The following is a 15,245-nucleotide window of genomic DNA, read 5'->3' as shown; positions in this document are numbered from 1 at the left end:
GGATGCTTTGCAAAAGAGGGGAAAATGTTTTCTTTTTCTGGCTAGCAGCCACCATCTAATTTTAGCTGCAATCTTGAAAGGCTGTGGAATAGGCACTGCCTCTTCCCCAAAATGTGATTTCCCTGGCCTTGACACACATTGGACTAAGTTGCTATTCACTGCTAAATTTGCTTGCGTGCAGCTAAAGCCTGATAATCTTGGGTCTCAACTAAGCCAAAGCTCTTTAACTTGTTTTATTCTGCTAGGCCATATTAATGAACAAAGCAAAACAAAAAAATCCAAATGAAATAAAGAAACAAAACCCAACAAACTAAGCCAAACCAACAAGCCATCTTACTACACCTTACTATTTAAAAATAATTGGGTTAAATTGGTAACAGCCCAGATGCTGAAGGAAAAGCTGTTAATGTTTCAAGAGAAGATGCTGCTTGAGGATCCCTACAGAGCCAACACTTAAGCACGAAGTTCATGATGAAAAAGGGAAAAATAGGGTGCTATTTGTCTTTATTCATATTTTGGGAGACAGTTTCAGAAATAATTGTATTTATCTCTCTAAGTCCACTTTCCTGCACTATTTAGGTATATGCTAAGTGCCTGTGATGTGTAAGGTGCTCATATTAGTAACATCACACTGCTAAACAGCTGCTACCTTCCCTCCCAGACAGGCGTGTATTGACAAGGGGAAAAACGTCCTGATACTGCTCCATTGTTGTGTCTGAATATCATCCCCTCTTCAACACCTCCATGTGCATGTGTGTATTTACATATATATATATATATATATATATATATATATATACACTCTCACATATATAGTGTGTGTGTGTGTGTATATATATATATATATACACTCACATATATAGTTTTCAGTAGGATTCCTGGATTCCTGACAGATTAAAAGTTATTTTATAGGCATATTTATACTACTTCTTATGTACAAACAAGTTTTCTTAAACTCATGCTAGCAATCCTCTAAATAAAACTGAAGAATATAATGGAGACTGTGAATTTATTACATATTTAGAATTATTTTTAGACATAGCTGCATTTTTTTCCCCATCTCACTTTTTTCAACTTGTAGCTCTTCAAAGTGTGCTGAACAAAGCAGTCTACAAAAGCTCAAACATATTTCTCAGAGTAGGGGTGACTTCCGAAATGTACAAAAATTAAAAAAAAAAAGGGAAAGAAAAAAGTTGTGCCTCCTGTTTAGCATGGCCCTACTTCTCCCCATTTTGATTCTACTTCCATTTCTCACTCACTGAGATCAAGTAGGGAATTCAAGTCTCATTCATTTTAAATGCAGGAAGCAAATAGCTCATATTCCAGCAGCTGTCTTTTAGACCCTCATTCTGCTCTGACCTTGCTTTCTTGCCTCTGTTATTGGCATCAATCATTGTTTAACAGAATGAGAAAGTTCCACAGTTAATTATTCTGCTGTCCAGTCACCCTCTAAGGATGTCTTCTAATAACAAAACATAGGATCAGACATCCATGTGAATGCTAACTTCGTTCCTCAGCTAAAATACCATGGTTTATCTGGCTGAGGGTGGGATTTCCAAGGAATCCTAAGAGGGTTAGGTGGCTGAATCTCATTGAGATTCAACAGCCAGCTCACATTAAAAAAAAAAAAAAAAAAAACAACAACAACAAAAAAACCCAAAAACAACAACAAAAAAACCCAAAACCCAAACAATTAAAAAAAATCACATTTTAAACCTCAAGCCACGTGGAAATATTCTGCAATCAGGAAAAAAATTATTTTAAAGACTAAGTCTGATTTAAGTTCTTGACTAAACTCATGGACCACTGGGGCCCTATTCAAAGGGTTTTAGTGCATATAGAGAACCCAAGACTGCAAAAAGCCTATAAAAGGAATAAATAGGACACAAGGGCTGGAGAAAAGGTTCATACTTGTTTTCCTAACCATTCCATTAAAAGCAATGAAAGTCTGTTTCTTTTCTCTTCACCTCCACTAATGGCTCTTTCAAATAGCTCTTGGAGGTTTTTAGGAAGGTTTCATAGGAAAAAAGGAACCTGTATGGCAACTGTTGGAGCAAAAACTGATTTCCCCACTCCATCTGCCTGATGTCTGGTAGGCATCCCTATAAGGAGATCACAGGGAATGCTTGTGTCAAAACTTTTGAAAAACAGGGTTCAGATGAGTAAATATCAATTGAGTCAGATCAGGTGATCAGATGCTCACAGCGCTCACATGTGTTTGTGGTTTGCTTTTATTTTTTGAGATGTGTTGGCCTCAGCTTTAAGGGTGGAAAGTACATAAGGAATTTTAATTGCCACTCCTCAAAAATCACATTCTTGAGCCAACCTGGCTTACTGGAGAGATTAATTTAATGTATAGACATAAAAACAAAACATAAATTCGGCTTTGGAATATGCTTGTCAAGCAGATTTCAAAATTTTCATTCTTTCCCTGTCAGCATCCCACGGCTACCCCAGCAATCACATCACAGCTGAAGAAAACTAAGGATAAAAACCAGGCATAAGGCCAAAGAGTGATATTTACCCACTAGACTGAATAGAAGGCAATGCAAAGTCATCCTGTGTGGTGGGAGTTTTGGAGAGGGCTAAGAGTTTAAGCAGGATGTGTGATGGTCTTTAGTGACATAGGGGGAACTGCTAGGGATGAGGTGCAAAATAGCTGGTTTCTACTCATTTTCCTTGACATAACTCTGGATCCCAGAGGAACTGGGAAACCAGGACTGAAGTGACTCCTGGAGATGGTGAGACAGCAGCACACAGGGCTGGAAATTGAGGAACTGCACTTGAGCAAGAGGCAAGCTTGCTGGACTCAGGAGCATTTAAAGCAGCTTTCCTTTTATCCTGATATTCATATTTCCCCTGATCAACAGAAGACTTGCCTATATGCTTGTCTGGTCTATTTTCATGTCTGAACTAAGAATATTTTTATATCATGAGCTGTTCTAAAGAGGAAACACATGGGCACTGGCACAGCTCCTAATACTGTACATTTTAAGATTAATGCCAGCCAAGAGCAGCAGGGGAAGACTGTCAGTCTTAAGAAGGTGGAAAGAAATCCTGCTCAGAAAGAAATTGCCTTGGTTTGGCTTGCTGGAAATCTCTCAAAAAGCTGAGCTGGTAAAAGAGGAATTTTACCAACCCTTGCATCCAAGTAAGCAGCAGCAGCAGCAGCAAACTTCTGCTTGCCTCTTTCTGGAGCGGTGACAGCTGTGTGCAAGTTAAGATCTGTGAAGCCCTTGGTGTGCTTTGGAGAAACACAGTCACCCAGACTAAAAACATGTAAAAGCATTTGTCAGCACTGCCATTGCACCAGGCCTCAGCTCTACTGCCATTGTGTGGGGCCGAGAGACGAGAGAAAGAGTGAGAAGTTTGAGGAAGGACAGGGAAAGGCCATCCAGAGATGGAAGCAGGGTAGTATCACAGAGCCATGTTCATCCATCTGCCATCCAGCTCAACCTGGAGTCACACACCCTATATGGAGGAGTCAGTGCCCCTGCATCCAATAGTGAGCAGGTGTTTCACTTTAAAGCTGCTCCCAGTTGGCAGCTGGGGTTTTTATGGAGGGATTACGAGCAGTTGTTTCACAGAGAGAGAGAAAACACTGTGCAGAGGCACAGGGGACTGCCCTTGATGTTATCATTACCCTGCTGGCCCACCACATCCTCTGGTCTAAATCGCAGAGGCAGATGTGCACAACACTGACCTCTTTGTCCTGCCACCGGCACCTGACAGGGCTCTGGCAAACCTGAGCCTTATCCCTTCCTCAGGGTTGGAAACTATTCCTAGGCCCCTCATAACCTCTTCTCCAGCTGGCATTTCCCTCTCTTGCCTTGTTTCCTGATGGCTGTGTGTCCGCCCCTTGCCCTACCTGTCTGTATGCACAGCTGAGAAACAGCTGCAGAGGTGGAAACACTGCAGCCAGATGTTGCTGACAGAGCAAGGAGAGGAAAAAGAGAATTGCTGATCATCTGCCAAGACAGAAGCAACTCAGAGCAGCTTTATCGAAATGCTACAGTGAGAGCTATGTGAAAAAAAAGTCATTTTAACATTTTAGAAATGAGTCCTGTTAGCATGGGTGTGTGACATTTTTTAAACTCTGCTCTCTATAATTTCTTATTTCATCTGGAGTTATCTATTCATTCATACCCATACAACTATATTTTTGGGCAAATTTGCATTTTCTGGAGAACTCACTGGTCTTTAGCTGCAATTGAATCTTGGGATGTTGGCTCCCGCTCCTGTTCCCTGGGATGGGAGTCTGGAAAACGTGAGGCCATCTTTACAGATCCAGAGTTTTTGTCAGCTCTGTGGTCATGAAGTGATTCCACCAGTCTGCCTGGCTGCCCACTGTGAGCAAATGTGTGGCAATGTGACCAAATGGGAGTTTATGTGTATTGTGCCAACTTACACAACTGCATTTGCCTCAGCTGGGTATTGCAACCAGGGAAGCAAGCAGAGAGAACTGTCACCCTTCCTCTTAGCATGTCATTAGGGTGGGATTTTTTCCATTCAGGTAGATTGGTGAGTCAGACAAATGTCAGTAGGAAAGGTTTAAGTCCATGGGAGTAGGAGCTAGCACAGGTGAGGTTTACACTCAGCTTTGTCACTCACCTGCAAGGCCACTTCACAAGAACAGAGTGTCGTGTAAACAAAGGCAATTATTTGCTGTAGAGTATGTGATAATACTACAAATGAGCTCAGCTGAGACACTTTAGGAATTAAATTAACAGAAATCAATGTTAACATGAGGACCAGGAGACAAAGATGAGAAAGAGATAGCCCAGAGACCCTGGCTGGGTGTTTTGAGTGAATTCTTAGTGCATCTAATAGTTTTGGAAAAATTACAGCAAACCATTTTCTTTACTCATCTATGGTTGGTGCTGTCACTGTTCCTATAGTCCATTTTTTTTTCTAAGACTGTATGTATCATCAGTGTTTTTCTGTGATACATACACAGACACACATCTCTGTTTCCTGCCTTTCACTAGGATTTGCCATATATTGTTTTGCTGTATTCATTTGATCATGAATTCTATAATTCCTAGGACAAAAAGTGTTGATAGAGCTTTTCTTCCAGCCTGGTAGACACCTGGGGGTGGTTCGTGGAGAGGCAAGCTCCAACACCAAGCTTGGTTGCAGACACAGGCTCAGCAAAGCTTGGGAAGGCTGGGAAACTGCTGGAAGGTTCTTGGCTTCTGTTGGTTTTACACTTCAGTCTTCCAGGATTCTGTGCCCTTCTTCTCTAGAGATTTATCGATTCAAAGACTCACAGAATGGTTTGATTTGGGAAGGACCCTAAAGATCATCTAGTTCCAACCCCCCTGCCGTAGGCAGGGACATCTTCCCCTAGATCATGTTGCTCAGAGCCCCATCCAAGCTGGCTTTTAAAACTTCAAGCTTTCAGATCCAGCATACCTCGTTTGTTTGGCTGGATGAACATGAAACAGCTTTTTAGAAAATGAAGATAAAACACTTGTGATTCAGACTTAAATTCCTGTTCAGTACAGAGATATTTATTATTATTTTTGCTACTGTTATTTGCATTTTAGATTACACTACCCAATAACTCCATTTATCTGGCTAGACATTTACAAATATCTTGTGCTAGCTATTTTACAAATGCATAAAGATAGCTGCTGTTCCAAATAGCTTACATGAATTTCACTCCCCTACCTCATTCAACAAATTTTCTGAAATCTTTCTGAATAAAAACACTGTTGCTGTTATAGGATCAATAATTTTTTAGGAGTTGATGCTCAGTATGGAAGCTGTGTATTTTTAAAAGGCAGGAAACGAAATGCACGTTTTCTTCCTTTTCCTAGGTTTTTTCTCATCTTTGCATTGTTTTAAAAATTTGTTTCTGATGGTCTGTTTCCATTATGCTTATATCCTCTTCTGCATGACCACTATGTTTTCTTTTATACTTGGAGAAAAGACAGAATATTTATGACAGGTGCAAAATGAGATGAAAATTGACGACATATGAAACACTTTACTCATAGGAGTGAAAAGTAAATCTTCTCACCTTTCAAGAAGTCACCCTCTTTCCCATTTGCTCAAAAGCTGCTGTGTGTCCTAGGAAGCAGGATTCCTAGCTCTGTCTTCCCAGATTTGTCAGGTGGTTTTGGAAAGGAGATAGCTTGTATAAATCAGCCAAGGGCCTGGAGGGGACTCAGCAAGAAACATGGTTTTGCTCCCAGACTTTTCTCCTTGCTTCATTTTGACCTCTTGGTTTCTGGATTTGGCTTCTCAATTGATAGCTGCCAGCTGTGTAGGACTCCTGAACGGTCTTGCTTCTGTATGTTGCTTATTCAGGGAAGGCTGGTGAGGACAGAAAGTGACAAGCAATCTGTAGGAGTCCCTTCAGATAGTAGCCCCCTGAAAAGGCTTTCTAGACTCAAAATAAAAAATTGTCCTTGAGAAAGAGTAAGACTGAATAGTACAATGTTTTCATAGCCTTTGCTGAAGAGGTAATTCAGATTCCTAGTAAGATTCTTACCCAAGGAAAGAACAGCAAACTCTGTTCTGACTAGATTAAACAGAAAAGAATATTTCACAGAAAAGTGATAGTTTAGGCATGCAATTTTTTAATCTCCATATATAAGGAAAGAACCACCCTGGTAATTAAAGCTAACTAATTTTATGGGGGAAGGAAAGTCCCCCTTTCACATTCAGCTCCCCTTGCACTGTCCTCCCATCCAAAACCACAACAGAAGGTGAGATGTCTTGCAATAAAGGGCCCACACTTTTATACGGTTTTATATTCTTTTGTGGTGTTAATGAATTTTTAGATTATTATAATAGTATGCATCCTCATGTGTAGTTACAGAAGTACTTGTAATAAGTTACATAAATATATAGATAATTTATACAGATTATACAAACAGTTGCTCAAAACCTAGGGAACACTTTGAAGATAACAAGAACAAGGCTATGTCTGTGCAAGGGTTTTTGCTTTATGGATACCCAAAAGGAAAGCAAAGGTAAAAGTAAAAGGAGACATGCAAAAATCAGAATCAATTCAGAATGAAACAGCTTTTAAATGATTCCATAAATTTAGACATGAAGCACTCAAGGGAAGAGATTTTTCTACTGAACAGCTCTGCAAAATACCACTAGTCACCCCACCTCCCTTTCAAAATTACATCAATGAATTAACTTAGCCTAAAGCAAGACATGTTAAATCAAATACTTCAATATTTAGGATTTTACAAAAAAAGAGTGACTCTTCCACACATCTGCCTACCAGCCTTCAGTTCAGCTCCTGGATTTCTGGGTGAGAACACTCATGATTCAGGGATTCAGATAGGAGGGGAATTTTTGAGACTTATGTTGTTTACCGCTGAGCTATACTGTGGAAAAGTACTGATGGATTTTGAAACATGACTAAAGACAACAACCTGGGGAACTCAAGGACATCTTAAGTTTTACATCCTTAAATTGAAATGGTTTGTCTTCCAGCAATGCTGGTGATCCACAATCCCTACAGATGCTATTGTCTTCTTCCCTTCCTTCCCTCACATCAGGTTTTTTCTCCTTAGACTAACCAATTATTATAGCTTAAATACATCTACACCTAATCTACCCGCTTATGGTCATCACCATTAAGAGCCTGCAGTGTTTTTTCTTGAGTATCTGCTGAAAGTATGTTAAGAACTAGTCAGTAAATGCTGACTTTGTAGAACCAGCCAATTCATGCACCCATCACAGTGTAAAAGACTTGGCATTCTGAGTAACTCAGCCAGTGTATGCCAGACCCATCTAACTGATAGAAAAATCATGAGTAATAACAATGTATGATTTTTTGGTTATTCTCAATAAAAGTGTTAACCACTACCTGTTGACATTATTGTTCGACTTAGTTTTATTTTGAAGCCTGTAACAAAAGTTGGCAAAGGCTGAAGTGGGCAAACAGCAATTTTACTGTTTCAACTACAATGCTAGGTAATGTCCCCAAAATCCTATATGAAATCATACTCTTTAAAACCAGTTGAAACTAATTGCACTTGAACTATGCAGGAAATTAGTGAACATCTGCTATTTAATGAAAGAAAACATCTAGCGATTTCTGACCCCTAGTGCTCAGTCTTCACTTGAAGAGCCCTGTTGAAGCAGAGAAAATTGCACATCACTTTTAAGTGCAGATGTAGGGAATTACAATACATTAGTAAACCGGGGCTTTATGTACCTATAAGCCTAGACATATGTTCAGCACATCCTAAGCAAAATGTTCATTGGCTTTTTTTTTCTGTTTTGAGACATGCCTGTTTCAAAGGACAATTTTATCTAATTTTTCATTTCTCTTTGTAAATTGTAATGGAGCTGACTATGTCTCATCTCTTCTTTTTTCCCTAGCACAACACTGTATATGCACAATACATGCTTTTTAGACCATTCTGTAGCAAGAAGTATTCAAATAGATACTAATGTGACATATATGACTTTTACTTCAGAAGATTTTTCCAGAAAAAGGAAACAAAAAGCAAAGTTCTCACACAGCTCACATTTGTAGGCCAACAGTAATCTTCAGATCTAAACAATGCAGACTTAAACCTCTGGTTCTTATTTGCATTAGAGACACTGAAATGGAAAAAGGGTAGGGTAAAGAAAAAAAGAAGGCATGAAATGTGTCTGTCTGAGAATGATGAGATAAAATTCAAGAACCTCACTCTTGTTTAAAAATAATTTTATAGAGAAGATATTTCTCTGGCTTTTGTCACACTACCAAGAAGAATGTGTTATTCATCAGAAGCCTTTTGCAAACTATTTTGCTATTGAATATGTGGCTTCAGTGTCACAAGACTAGGACTTTAGGATCAGGACCACCTAGGAATCCAGAGGAGGATTTCTAATCCTACCAGCTCAAACCAGAAAATGGTAAGTTCAAAACTATTTCATCTTCCTTTTTTTTTTTTTTCCCTTACCACCAACTTTTTCTTTCTCTGTCCTGAATCAAAAGTGCTATTCAGCCTGCAGCCATATGTGAGCAATCACAGCTTGACACGGGGTACTAATAACACCTACTCCAGCCATCTACTCTTAAATTGGAGCCTTGCCATTGATGTGTGCTGGCCATGGCTCTGGCTTATGTAAGCTGCACTTGGGAAGCAGTGGGCACCATGGGAGAAGGAGAAGGAGCAGGAGCCCAGCCCTCAAGGCCAGCAGCAGCGCCAGGCCCCAGCAAATGGAGCACGGCCATCTGAAAACGGAGTGGGGTCAGAGATCACCCCTCAGCCTCATTTGGTAAGTGGCCCTAATGTGCTCCATAAGTATAGATCAGCAAAGAGAGTCTGAGTCAGGCTTCAGATTAACATTTGTTTTCATTTTTCGGTGGCTTCAGAACACACAGGGGTCATTGAACTGTTCATGCTGGCGCTATTTTGCATTCATGGTCTGGAGGAAAATAAAGTCCTAACCTCTGACCTTTCATTAGAGTAGAGCACACAGGAGGTTAGAGGTGAAAAGGAAAAAAAAAAGAGGTGAAAAAAGCGTTATTCTCCCTCAAAAAATAAGTGGCTCCTTTTCATGTTGTAGGTCTGGCTTGTCATTAGCACAGTCATTGTCATTAGCACACTATTTGCTAATAGGTAAAGTTATAATGTACTGTGGTACAGTGAAGTACCACAGAAGATTAATTTTCTTCCAGCATAACTGCAGTAGCCCTTTCCTCTGGGTTTTATAATCTTCAAGAAGAACAGCAGCATGGACTGTCAGGATGAGGGTCCCTGCCAAGGTGGGTCTCAAGTCCAAGACATTAAAACTGTTAATTTTGCTAATGACTACAGTATCCCTCAATATTTCATTCACAAATTATTTTTGCTTTATTTATGTTAACCACTTACGAAGATTTTTTCTTTTTCTACCTTTTTTTCCCCCAAGAAAAATAGCTTGTCTTTGCAATCAGAAGCATGTGCTCCCTTTGAGGAAACATGTATTTTTCCTGGTTTTCACCCAGCATTATTAAAATAAATACCATCCATAAAGTCCAGTTGATGCTATGCATAGTTCACTGGCATACTAACAGGAGGGAGTGGGCTTGTGACAGACAGACAAGCCAGCAGACAGACAGAAGCAGTTTCAGAACACTTTGTGTGCACTACCCATGCCACCTGAGTATTTCAATGAAAGGCCTGATTTTCCACTGCTCTTCCCAGTCTAGTAATTGGTACTGATGCAAACTGCTGATAAACTGCAGCTCCTGGCTGAAGCCTAGTGAAATACTTGCTCTTTCCATGGTTTAAAGGGATGCACACGGTGCCAGGCAGTGTGAAGGAGGGGAGCAGCCAATGAAACAGCTGTGCGTCTCAGACCTCTCCTATGAACGAGCAGCAAAACTAAACCCACATCCCAAAAATATTTCAGCGCCTGAGGCTGGCAAGGCTAGCCCTGGAAAGGACTTTGCTTCTGAGATTACCCCTGGGGCTCACCAGCTCCCTGCTCCTCCCCTCCCCAGTGAGAGCTTCTGGGCCAGAAAAAGCAAACTCATTCTCCTCGGTACCTGGTTGTAGTTAGACATTTAGGCACAGCTCCAAGGAGACCAGGGCAGATATCCAGGGAAATTTAAACCTGCAGCATGCTGCTAGAAATCTTTTGCCAAAATGAATCTTGACTAAAGCCCATCAGGATACCATTCCTGATGGCTCCTGTAATATTTCAGAGTTGCTTCATGAAGAGCAGGAGTGTGTTTTTGAGGTTGGTTTGGTTTAGTGGGAGTTCAAGACCCCTATGAATTAGGTAGAAACACATAAGTTGTGTTTGACAAAAGGATATTTGGATGGATCCAGAGCTGTAACCTCCTGCCAAACTCTTTAGAGGTACAGAGATCTGAGAATGTTTCCCTGGACTCAGTTGTACCTCCCTTCTTCTACTGATGCAGTTATACTGAGAAATCAAAACGTCTCACCCTTGGTGCATATTTTCAAGCAGCCATTCAGCATAGTTTAAACATACAGTCTATTTTTTATATAAATTTTCTGTTGTTACATGTAGGATATTCCAATTTGAAAACATTTTTGTTTGGTTTTGGTTTTTTCAGTTAAATATGCACATTGTGTATTTTAATTATATATTATTGTTTCCTTCCCTCTTTTGGTGGCCAAAGTAATAAGCCAATGGAGAATAAATTTTGAAATCCATATCTGGGTGTAACATGAAAATTTCACTCTGCTATGGTCACACTGCTACATGGTGCAATAAGGAATGAAAGCAAACAAGTGTGATTTATGTAACTATTCCCACGGAGAACTGTGAATTATAAACTCAGAGATTAAATTCTCTGTTGGAATTGATCATGTCTGCAGTCAGGTTAGAGCACAGCTCAAATGTGTTGAGGGTGAATGAAGTAGGAAGTATTTTATTCTGTGGATTTTTTGGGGAACTTGAACCTGCATGGATTTGTGTGAAATAATCACGAAAGATTGTAGAAACCTCCACTGAGAAATTAGCTTTGTATTAGTACAAATATTTGAAATGAAGTTTCCTCTCCCAGCTATTTCCTGAGCTGTAATGGAAAACAGAGGAGAACTGGTGAAGGCTGAGATGTGTTTGCATAGGTATTTTGAGCAGATAATCCACAGCACTATTCCAGTACCTAAGGAAAAAATGGGGAAAATTGTGACTATTGTAATTGCGTGCCAATTGTCAAATTGTTTGTGTGCACCAAGGAGTTATTCTTAGCCTTTACCCTGAGTTACCTGAGGGTGTAACTGAGACACTGCTCAGCTCAGTGCCAACATGGGACTTCCCAGAGCCCATTTCTGGGGCTGCAAGGAAGTTAAGAGAGTTTACCTTACTGTTGTCAAATCTTTCTAAATACTCTGGAGCCATAGACCTGTAGGTATGAAGAGGTATAACAAGTTGATGAAAAATGCATGGTGCAAAGTGAAAAGCAAACTGCACCACACTGTAAGAAGGAACCTTGTATAATTTCGCCTCTGGAGGAAGAAATGTGTGAGGAAGCTACAGGTATATGCTTCTGCTATAAGCACTGGCTAATTCCTACCCTCAGTACATTTATTCTGTGCCAGCTTTTCCTTCCTGCCTTCAACTTGTGGTTATCATCTAAATGAACCTAAGAAGCACCACAGTTGTTACACTATATAAAATTATGCAGTCTTGGTGTAAAATCACAATAATACAATTTTTTCTGAGGTCTGACCTCATTGTTAAAACACGAGACATGCTCCTAATTGAGTTTCCAAAAACACTTTCTTGAAGTCAGCTGCGTCCTTAGAGGGAGTTATGTTAGGAAAGGCTTTTCTGAATCACACCTGGTAGTGAACCATAATTAGCCTTCTCATTATTTACAGAGGGCAAATAGGCACCTAACAAATTTGGATCTGTGGCTGAAAGAAGCTGGTTGTGGGATCATATCCTGGGCTAAAGAACCCTCTGTTGTTTTGGGACATTATATTTACTGTGAGAACACAGACAGCTATCACAGGTCAACTTGAGTTACACAAATGTGGCTGTAAGAAAGGCAGAACATCTACATCTCTTTTTAAGGAAAAGAGAAATGTCAGAGGGCTTTCTTTTTCCTTAGAGGAAAGGAAACCCCAGAAATTTGAGGAAAGTTTAAAATATTTGTCTTTATGAAATGAAGCTTCATTTCTTTAAGAACAAAATCGTGTGCTGCTTTAGCTAGTTTAAAATACCTAGTAATTTAGAAGGTATTAATACATAAAATAAATGTATGTAGGTCCCTTCTTTTGAATAATAGTGGTTGTACAAAATGCTGAAGATGGTGTTTCCCTACACACTTGAGTGTATTTGCTACCTGTAGATACATCCCTGTGATAGGAAGTAACAGTTAAATCTTGAAAAGAGAAAGCAAGACTGGTGGTGGCTTCTACATGAAACAAGAACTCATGGCTTTCAAAGAGAAACCCAGGGAGCTTGCAGCTCTGTTATACAGATAAGGAAAGCTCAATTCCAGAAGCAAAGATGAACACGGGTGTCCTTTCTCAAGAGAGAATTCTCTCTGCCTGAGCCCAGACACTGCCTCCTCTGGTCCTTGTCTGGGTCCAGCAACCTTTTCACACACTCTGGCCTAATTTTAAATTTTATTCCTTTTCTCTGAATGATAAGGAACCATTAGACTCTTAGTTATAGAAAGATGCTTGTGAGCTTCAGGATTAGTCAAGTCATCCACACTTGCACAGGCTGTCAACTTCAGAGTTTCCAGGAATAAACCTGGATTCCTCAAGTCTAGTCAGGATCTCATGTCTGTAACAGCCAGAAACTTAGACTCAAGTTTCTATTTTATAAACTGCATTTTACAACATGTCTGCCATATTTTATCCTGCCTTACTGGCCCAGATCTTTGCCCCAGTCCTATCCCCAGCCCTAACTTCACTACAGTTGTAAAAATTTTGGAAATGTTGCAAGTTTGAAAAGCAAATATTTTCCTTGGAAATTATGAAGGGTGAGGGGATGGAAGGAGATGTTCAGGAAAAAATATCCTTTTAGGGAAAAATTCCAGTATCATTGTAAACATTACTTTAAACATTCTTTCACTGCTCATTTTGAGACAGAGTATTTCACATGAAATACTCCCTTTTTTCCCTCTTCCAACTTTTCCCTACCAGACCCAAGGAAAAAAAAAAGCCCTTCCAACATTAACTTTTTCTGTATGCATTTCCAGGAATTTTTTTTTCCCAGGCCCTGAGGTTTCTAAACATGTTTTAGACCCTGAACTTGAAAACATGTAGGTTGCATGACACGTGAAAGTCTGAGTCACTTGAGGGAGTGGTTGTATTCACAACGTACTAAATCTGCTGGAATAAAACCCTGTCTTCCTGTGGAAATGTGGGAAGAGCTCTCCCAGACAGTTTCAGACCTGGAAAAAGTCTGGTGTGGCCAAAATGTCTGGTGTGTTCCTGGTTTTCCCCACCCAACTCTTCCAGTTTTTCTCTTGGTAGATGCTGTTCCATCTTACCTACTTTCTTGCCCTTAGGCTTAGAGCATCTCCACTCCAAGATCTGAGCAAGGCTTCAGGTGTGATAGAGAGTTATTTATCACAGGGCCCTTGGCTTGCTGTTCAATAGCAAGGCTCTGCTGCTGGGAAGTATTTGGGTAGTGTGGAGGTGTATCATGGTGGGGATCCATGCATGCTTTCGTACCTGCGTCCAGCTAAATGTGTCCAGGGAGCATAGTTCACACAACCCAGCACTGTCAGGTTTTTCTTTACCTGCTATTTAGGGCTCAGCTGTATTTTCCTCAACATCTCCCCAAGCTGCCAGAGTAAGCCTTTACCTGATGAGTGATAGCCCTGATTTATGCAGCTGGGATGTGGACTCCTGTGGCTGCTCCTGCTGCCTGAATGTTTCTCAGTGCTGTCAGGGGTTCATTACAATGAAGAGATACAGGATGGAACCTGTCAGCCTGTGGGCATGGTCTGTGCTGCAAGCCATAATGCATGTGGCACGCTGGAAGCTGCCACACTGGCAGAGTGAAGGCTGCTCTTCCCTACTCTGACATGCTTGCACACAAATACACACACAGACATTTATAGGAACTGGTAGTCAGCCCTATAGATAAGGGAGAAGAAATATGGGTAAGAATAAATATTCTGTATGTGGCAGAGTGCAGCTTGAGCTACCACATACTTAAATATTTCAAGCTTTCTAATAACACCTCCTGCAAAACAAGGGAAGTGTAGAATCTGAAAGTGGTTTCTATGTCTGTCTTTGTTTCATGTATTACTTTGTGCTTTTGCTAAGTCAACGTTCCTGTTCCTCCAAAGCAAAACTGGTTTATTGGTTCAAGGTTTCTAAAAGCCCAGCATTCTAACAACTGCATTAGAGAAGAGTGAAAAAATAACGACAAACTACCTTCAAAACCTTGTATGATATTTTGAATGAGTACAGATCTATCTTTATTGCCTACTTTCCTTTCCTACAGGGTTTACCCATTTTGCTGGGAGACACGTGGGGTGGTATGACCAAGGCTTTGATGTGCAGCCTGGCCACCAGGACAGCTGCCTGGGGAAGTGCACCCATGGCTGGGCAGCAGCAGCATGTTCTGAGGGGTGATGGGTCAGCTCAGAGCTTCAGGGTGGCTCTTGGGCTCTTGCCAGCACCTGGTAGCCAGAGGATGCTATAATTGGCTATAGTATTTCATTAGGGGGACAAACAAACTATTTGACCAGCAATGAAGCTCTTTGTTGCCCTCTGCAGGGACAGGAATCAGGTCCATCAGACATTGAGAAGAAAAAGGGAAAAATGAGAGGAAAAAAATAAAAAGGG

This window comes from Haemorhous mexicanus, chromosome 1 (genome assembly GCF_027477595.1).
Source record: "Haemorhous mexicanus isolate bHaeMex1 chromosome 1, bHaeMex1.pri, whole genome shotgun sequence".
Taxonomy (NCBI): domain Eukaryota; kingdom Metazoa; phylum Chordata; class Aves; order Passeriformes; family Fringillidae; genus Haemorhous; species Haemorhous mexicanus.
The sequence above is the reverse complement of the archived record's forward strand: the minus strand, read 5'-3'. Positions refer to the sequence as shown.